The 9,112-nt window shown below is 35.1% G+C and overlaps 1 long non-coding RNA gene across 1 annotated transcript in view; it reads left to right on the top strand.

The window, feature by feature from the left end:
- The window catches only part of LOC111736644, a 79,626-nt gene extending 71,459 nt beyond the window's left edge, over positions 1 to 8,167 (top strand). The window contains exons 2-3 of the long non-coding RNA XR_002779227.1: positions 4,595 to 4,824; positions 5,745 to 8,167. This is a non-coding gene — a long non-coding RNA (uncharacterized LOC111736644). The remainder of the gene's footprint in view (positions 1 to 4,594; positions 4,825 to 5,744) is intronic.
- The last annotated feature ends 945 nt before the right edge of the window (positions 8,168 to 9,112 follow it).

The raw sequence follows: 9,112 nt of genomic DNA on the forward strand, positions 1-9,112 counted from the left end.
CTGTGTTTGAATGTGCAACAAAACATATGTGTATTTGTAGTTGAATTGTCTTTAATACATCCAAATAGGAAATATTTTCAAAGTCCACATAGAGTGGAATACATAAATAAGTGCTTCATAAAATAGAATACTATTAAGCATGGATAATAAATCAGTTACAACATGGTGTAATTGGAAAACAAATGTTGAGTGGAAGAAGCTAGGAATAAAATAATATATGTGATATAACTTTATTTTCACAGTGTTCACACAAGCGAACCATATTTATGGTATAACAAATCAGCATAGTGATTACCTTTGGGGAGACGAGAACAGGAACATTTGGGTGGTAGCATGAGGTGATTTGGCTTTCTTAGGTGCTAGCTGTATGACTTTTTTTCTTTTTCTGTGGGTTTTTTTTTTTTTTTTATTCCAAGTGTGGTTTCAGAGTTGTGTTTACTTTGTTATAATCTCCTGAGCATTACACTATGATGTGTGAGTTCTTTTGAAAGTGGATTATATTTTAATACAAAGTTAAAAATGCAAAAAAAAAATTAAAATCCACTAGATAAAAATCAACAATTAAAGTTAAATGTCTGATCGTCAACTAGTCCTAGAAAGAAATGGAATATTTGGATAAAAATTTGCTTATTTAAAAAAAATGATGAAATTCCTTTTCCTATGTACTTTGTAATTCTGGATATGGGGTGCTCTAAAAGAGTATTATGGTTAAAATATTTAAATATATCTTTTACCATGAGTGCCAAAAATGAGATGATTAAAAATCAAATGATTTCAAAGTATTTGTATAATTTTCTATAAGGAAGAAAATGATGACATAAAGGACAACTTATATCTTTGCTAAAAATTTATAAATGCTCAGATTTTCTTAACTATTGCTTTAATTTTCTATTTTACCATAGTATAATCTCATTGAAAGATTTATTTCTTATTTTTTTATTAAAGAGATTCCACTTTTTCGTACTATTACAATTGTGGAGTCCAACTGGCGTTAGCTCTCAAAATTTTTTTTTTCTTTTTTAAAAATTTTATTTTATTATTAGCTTCAAGTATACAGTACATTGGTTAGACACTTATATAGTTTATTAAATGATCCCCCTGACTGCTTTCTCTCCTCTGGCTCTACACCTACCTATTACATTAATGCTGACTGCATTCACTATGTTGTGCTCCCCATCCCCATAAAGAATATGTGTTTAACATTCTCTTTGTTTGAGTGGTGGGTTTCAGAGGTGTAAAGATTTCCAGGAACTCAATTCTTTATTTCTTTCACTGCTACTGAACAATGGAAGAATAAGAAGCAAACATATGAACCCAGCCTGAGCCCACCAAGTCCTATGCCCTCAGCTCTCAACTGGAGGGCTACCTTCTGCTAATTTAAACAAAAACAGCCTAAAGCTCAGCTCTGCCCTTGCCTATCCTGTTGCTTTGATCAGGCAGAGAAGTACCTAAAACTCAGGGGTAGTTTCATCATTTCCATGATAAGCTATCTGCCACTCTCTTTTTGCAATGATGATTTTATGCTTTCTTGACTTTTCTTAACATCCTGCCAATTTTCTCACTCTGAATTAATCACCTGGTAGTGTGCAGGCTCTCATGTTGGAATTACACCATCTTCCCATGTCCCCATCTTAAATTCTGTCTCAATTTTGGTAACTTTGTGTCTTCTCTGTCATTAAAACAAGAGACAATGGTTCTCTTCACTAAAAAGCTAATATTTCTACACATGCTTTAAATCTCGTTCCAGTGAATTCTTTCATGGACCTCATTCTTTTGGTTAACTTCTCTTTGACCATGTTTTCAGCTTCTTCCTCTCTACCAGATTCTTACCCGTCACATTCAAACATGCCTTAGAATGTATATATGTATATTTTAAAAATAAACACTGATGAAAATTTTTCTTTGACTCATATTCCTCTTTCATCTTGTGCTCACGCTTTTTTTTTCTTTTCACTTTCCTTCACAGTAAATTCCTCAAAAAACTGTATTACAGTTCATTACAATGTGGCTTTACCCTCAAAATCTTTACTCAGAGATATTTTTCTAAGATAGTAATGACTTCCATCAAAACCAAAAGACATTTTTTTTAATCCACATCTTGTTTTAATCCACATTCTCATCTTAACCCATGTGAGAAATTCCTGTTTTGTCTTGGCTTTAATAGCACCATAATCGGCACATAATTTATGGAGCCCAGTATGAAATAAAAATGTGGAGTGCCCGGTTCCTAAGTTATTAAAATTTTGAAAATGGTGATAGCAAAAGGATAAACCAAAAGTGTGATCCTGTGTGACTGCACAGAACACATGTCCATGAAGCCAGCCTTAGGTGACATACAATTCTCTGAGTTTTCTCATATTTCAGTGAACACATGTTAGTCTAAATTCACAGAAGCCTTCCTCTAGGTGACTTTTAAATTACTGAGGTATTTACGTCCAGAATCTGGACTTCCTCTCCACAGTAACTCCATCTTTTCTTGTGTTTCATACAACTGTATGCTAGTTACTTCAAAATTTATAACACTTACCTGGACTTTATTTTACATACATATATCCTAAACACTATATGATATTTCTTTTGTTTTCTCACCGAATAATTCAAAAAATAAGATAAATAAAAGAAATAATGCAACCCAGTCTTCCTCCAGTCATTCTACCATTTGCGAGTAAAAGTCGAGTTTATTTAGTCAGTCGCCCAAGGCAGAAATTTGTGCATGAAATTCAACCCCCCTTTTGTTTAGGTTTGAATTGTAAAAGGAGATATAAAGTAAGAAGAAAACTGACCCATGGTCATCTCTATCCTCACTCTGTAATCACAAATATATGAGCAAGTTTATAAATTTTTAGGAAAAAAATAGATAATGCATTTGAAGCAAATTTGAGATGTAAAATGATTCTGAAGATTTTTTTTTTTTTGGAAATAATAACAGTTCAGCTAGGGTAAACCTGACACATGAAACAATATCCAGAATGCTGGACATTTACTTCTGTTCCAGAGACCTGCTCCCCAAATAGTGTGTGTTTTCTGTCTGTGTGACCATAGAGATATCCTATCTTCCTTCTCTTGGCTATGAAACTTCTACTTGGAAAGATATATACTATTGTAAATGATTTCTCTTTGGACTATCTTGGCCTCCAAAATATTCTTCAAACCTTAGCTTAACATCATTTATTGTCATGATCTTAGTGCTTACCGAGGCTACTTATGAAACATTGACAGACACATGACTATGTGTAACACATATATATTACTAGATACAGTAAGTTCCTATTTTGTTTGAATATCTCACAACAACAATAGCTATGTCAAGCAATATTTTCACATCACTCATCTGATGTAGTCAATACAATTTTGCTTAAGGATATGAGAGACATTCACAATTTAGAGCTATTCTCTAGTTTCTTCTTACTACCTTTAAATATGTACTTCTAGCATCAATCCCATCAAGTCTCTAGAATAGGGAATATATTTTTATAGAATATATATTATTTTTCCTTTTTTCTTCTCTTTTACCTCCATCCTAGTGAAATCTGTCTCTGGCATAAACTATGCAATGTCCTCTTAACTAATGTTCTGCTTTTAAGGTCTTCCACATAGCTGCTGTTCTCTGTAGGTAATAAGAAGAACACTGTTTTGAAAATGTAAATTGGATCATGTTTCTTTTTGAAGAAATCTTTATAGATTGTTTGTGATTGACTGTAGAAAAATGTAGGCCTCAACTCAAATCTCATTTTGACGGAGTTGTTCTCATTTAAATTGGATGCTTTTTTTTCACTGTCATAGCATTGTTTTTTATTTATTTGTTTCACAATACTATACAGTTTAAAATGTATATAGAAATTTTACATTTTTCCAATCACTGTATCCTCAGTCTCTTGAAATGTCTAATGCATAGTAGATCCTCAATAAATTACAGAATGAATAAATTAATGAACAAAGTATATATCAAAATTTGTTTTAGTAACGTCCCTTCTGTATGATGGTGGGGCAAAGTTGTAATGGCCACCATAACAAAAAGGTCTCTTCAGACTAAAGAAGATCCGAGCAACTCCATAGACTGTAACAGAATTTATCATAGCAAAATTTGCTTATGGTAATATTGAGTGGGAGCGGGCAAAGGACCCAGCAGTTTTATGCAGATTATTCTCTGCTATAGCATCTACTTTATAGTATAACTCAGATACTAATGATTGACAAGACAAAGGGACAAAGAATGCAGTACAGACCTCCTGATGGTCTTGTGATAGATGATTGTTTATAATCGATACTATCACCAGGTTGATATTTATCTCAGTTGTCAGACAATTCCGGCCATTACTAAAAAAATGTTTATGGCTACCTTTTATGGAACACAGATAATTATCAATTAGAAGGCTTTAGTATACTTGCTAAGGACAGTGAGGTTGGTTAAAGGTCACTGCATGAAAGAAGTCCGGAATGCAAAGATGGAGTTAGTTTATGGTTCACAGCCACATCTGTACAACTTCAAATGGGAAAAAAAGGCAATTTTTTTTTTTCTTATTTTGATGGATACACTCTAAGATAACCTTAAATGAGTCACACCTTTGTTATAATATCTTCCTCTTTATTGCAGATGGGGCCTGTGGCTTGCTTCTAACCAATAAAATATGACAAAGGTGATGATGGGATGTCACTACTTTTATTAAGTCGCATTACTTGACAAAAGCAATAGGATGTCACTCTCAAGATTATGATTCACAGTATGAGACTCTGTCTTAGCAGACTGTGGAGAAAGACCATCTGACCTTGAAGAAGGAGATAAATAGCTATCTTATGAACAGCTTGTGGAAATTCAAATGGCAGGTAACTGCACTAAGACTATAGGACCAGTTCTCGACTTATGTTTGACAGATGGTTAGAAGCTGGCCTCTGAGTTATACAGCCAAAGATAATGATTTCTGCCAACAACTGGAATGAGCTTTGAAGTGGATGTGTCCTCAGAACTTCTCAAGAACCCAGTCTAGTCAATAACTTGATTGCAACCTTGGAATACCCTGAGTAGAGGCCCCAGCTTTGACATACTGAGATCCTGATGAAGGAAATTATGAGACAATTAATGTGGGTTGATTTAAGCCACTACACTCATTTGTTACACAGCAATAGAAATCTAACATTTATGCATGTCTAAAAACAAATTATGTTCTCACATAACTTAGTAGAAACTGCTAATACGTATTGGCTGTGATATTTCTAATAGAAAATAGAGAATTGATAGAAAATGGGGTGATCCAGCAATCGAGGTAGACAAAATAGCACCACTGGATACTCTTAATCAACCACTTACATTAAGCAAGCATCTGGGTGACTGTGTATATGAAACATATGAATATTTTTTTACAAACTCACAAATTTAATAACATTATCTGGTTGCTCCTAATGTCCCTAAACAAAGTGCTAAAAGAAACAGATGAGCTCAGGGATTTGAATTTCAATTCAAGCGCTGTATAAAAGGCCTGAAGGCTTCAGTGTGTGCCCTGAAGGAGACTCTTATTTTCTGCAGCAGCAGGGCTGAGATTGCTGAAAATCAAACTCATAATCTTATCTTGCAACTGGCTGATATACAATGCAAGTTGAAATGCCAGCTTCTTAGAGTGTCTGCTGTTAAACTGGGTACACTGATTGGTAAGGAATGGGATCCTCAAAGCCGAAATGTGTGCATGTTGGAAGACCTTGATGAAGCTGGGGACAGTGAGCTGCTAATTCTGATGTGTCTACTTTGACAGTGGAAGAAGCTTCTTCGTGCAAAGTGGAAGTGGCCTCTCCACCCCTTCTGAGAGGATTAACCCTACGTCGACCAAGGAAACTAGAATGGCGCCCTTTGAGGTAGCCGCCGTTCAAGACAATGCTGATTCTTTGCTGGACCCACCCCACCACCCCTCTTTAGATTTAGACCTATAACTAGGCTTAAGTCCTCACAGACCCCTACAGATGAAGTACAAATGTGACCCATGTGGAGGTGCTCTACACTCCAAAAAAACTACTTGAATTTTCTAATTTATTCAGAAAGGAATCCAGAGAGCATGCATGGGAATAGTTTTTAAGGATGTGAGATAGTGAAAGAAACAAATTTGAGTCAGGCTGGATTCATTGGTGGGCTCACTAAATAGAGATTCTGTGTTAATGTTGCAGCTTGAGGTGGTAGAAATGGCTCAAACTGGTTGGTTGGTTGATTGGTTGGTTGGTTGGTTGACTGGCTCAAACATGGACCAAAAATTGCCCACAGCTGATGAGCAGAAAATGCCAGACCTACCTTGGTTTAAAGTGGAGAAAGGGATTCAAAAACTTAGGGAGACTGGAATGTTAGAGTAAATGTGTCAGGTAAGATTTACTTACTCATACTTGGAGAGTCCGGAGATATATCTTTCACTGATTCTGTGAGAAATAATTGTCTATATCATCTTTGATATATCATCTTTGAAGAGCTCAGCAATCCTCCTCTTCTCTGGAATCCTGGCCTTGCAGTGGGAACTGGAGTCACCACATCGGGAAAATGAAATGCACTGTAATTGCATCTCAGGATGGCAGAGACCAAATGATAGCACTCCACCACCAAAGATGAGGTGGGCATAATTACTCTGATATCCAGCAGAGTCAAAGCAAAGAACAGAATAGTCTGCCTCACAAAGATCATTTAAGTAGTTGATCATGGTATTCCTAGTAGCCTATTAAATTTTGCTTGGTTTGTACAAGCAGAAAAGTTCTCAGTCAAGTAAACAAAAGTCAAACCCTGAATCCAAAAATAAAGTCATTGTCCATCAGCAATTTTCAGATTTGAGTCAGTTTACAGTCTCAGGACCCCCCGAATTAAGGGGAGACCAGGTTCCCTTGAAGAAGGATTCCAATACCCTGCCCAAAATTGAGCCTGTTAATCTTTTTCCTGTCTTTCCTTAGAGAGACACATGACTTTTCACCAGGGTAACTGTGCATTGGAGAAAAGAAAATAATAAGAACCTTTGAGGAATACAGGGCACTGGTTCTGAATCGATACTAATTCCAGGAGACACAAAATGTGACTGGGGTTCAGTCAGAGAAGGGACTATGGAGGTCAGGTGACCAATGGAGTTCTAGCCTAGTTCTGTTTCACAGTGAGCCCATTGAGTCCCTGAACCCATCTTGTGGTTATTACCCCAGTTCTGGAATGTATATTTGGAATAGACAGTAATTGGCAGAATGCCCAGATAGGTTCCCTGATCTATAGAGTGAGGGCTATTATGGGAAAGGCCAAGTGGGAACCCTTAGAACTTCTTCTATATAGGAAAATAAGGTAATATCACATTCCTGGAAGGATTGCTGATATTTGTGCCACAATCTAGGACTTGAAGTATGTACAGGTGGTGATTTTCACCACGTCCTCATTCAGTTCATCTACTTGCCCTTTGTAGAGGACAGATGGTTCTTGGAGAATTGCAATAGATTATCATAGGCTTAAACAGGTAGTGACTTCAGTTACAACTACTGTACCAATGTGGTTTCATTGCTTAAGCTAATCAACACGTCCCCTTGTATCTTGATCATAGATATAAATAATAAAAATGCTGTTGCTTAGTGGACACAACTTTGTACATCATGCCACAATTGTACCTAGGCTTCACTTCAGAATGGCATATTATGATAAATGTGTGTTTTGTTTTGTTTTGTTTCGTTTTGTTTTATTTTGGCAGATGAACTAGGGCAAAGAGAAGCCATTCTTTAGATAGAGCCTTCCACAATATTGTCGAGGAGTTTTTATGTATATTTATTCCTTTGTGCTTATGGTAGAATTATTTCCTCCTTGTGAAAATGTATTGCTACATTTCTCCATCTAAGCTAAGAGAATCTTTGCAGAAGATTTTAAAATATAATTCTATGTGTATGACCCTTGTATGTGTTTTATATCAGTTACAGTTACAAACACTACACTATTTACAATGTTCTATTTTGCTGATTTTGCCCTTAGACCCAGAATAGTTCCTGACTTTGCTGTTTATGCAATGTTCTATTTAAAGAAATACTTCACTCTGAGATTTTTAAAACTCATCTGCTCCTTTTTTTTTTATCACCACTTCCATAAAATGACTGATCAAAATTAGTCATTGCTATAAGTAGCATTACTATTTGGAATACGCCAGTATACTTCAAAATAAAAGTTCAGAGTATAATTACCAAACTCAGATTTCTGGTTTCCTATTGATTATTCATAAGACATGGGAGGACAATAATAGCCAAAAATGATTCTCTAGTATTTCAGTCTCTATACACATACCTAAAATTGTCTCTGCTCCAAAGTGTGGAAATAATAATCAGCATGATATGCTCCTGCACTTGAATGGGATAAATTCATCTACAATTGAACTTTTTTGTTAACTTTAATTTGTTTAAATTGATTTCTCTTAAACACTTATCCATGTTCATGCATTTACCACTCTTGCTTGCACCCTCGACAAGCAAATACCAATACAAAGTTACAAGTATTTTGAAGAGGATGTTTATTCATTTGCTTGACTGTTAAGATAATAGTCCAACTTAGATATTTTTATAAAATAACACCTAGAAAATTAAAGCATGGAGGATTGATCTTAAGTGGTACACATAGTATTATATGCTGAAAAAACTTTATTTCTAACAGTGAAAATTATGTTACTTGATTGCAATAAATTAACACATAAGAGTCAGTTATATTCTGGAATAATGTAAAATAGTGATTATTGTGGCACAGGAACATACCAAACGGCTCATTCCTTTTGCTTCAAAAGTATGACTATAAACATTAACATTCACAAAGATTCATTATGTTCACTTACAAACAAAATAAGTATCCTCAAAATCATATATCCTTCACTGTTTAACTTACTTGACATATTACTAACATATCAGGTAATTAAATGGAAACATAAGTACCAAATGTTTAAAGCAACTTTGTGTAATAGATTCATTGAGTATATATAAAACACCAAGTTCATGAAGTGGAAAATAAACATGTACTTCAAGGAGAGGAAGGAGAATATGTGAAACATAAGGTGCTATCTGCCAAATAATCTACATTTCGTAGTCAGTTGTCAAATATGATTAATTGTGAGTCTAGGGGACAGCCAGTACACAGTGGCCTTCATTA

This window comes from Pteropus vampyrus, unplaced genomic scaffold (assembly GCF_000151845.1).
Source record: "Pteropus vampyrus isolate Shadow unplaced genomic scaffold, Pvam_2.0 Scaffold21, whole genome shotgun sequence".
In the NCBI taxonomy this organism is placed as follows: domain Eukaryota; kingdom Metazoa; phylum Chordata; class Mammalia; order Chiroptera; family Pteropodidae; genus Pteropus; species Pteropus vampyrus.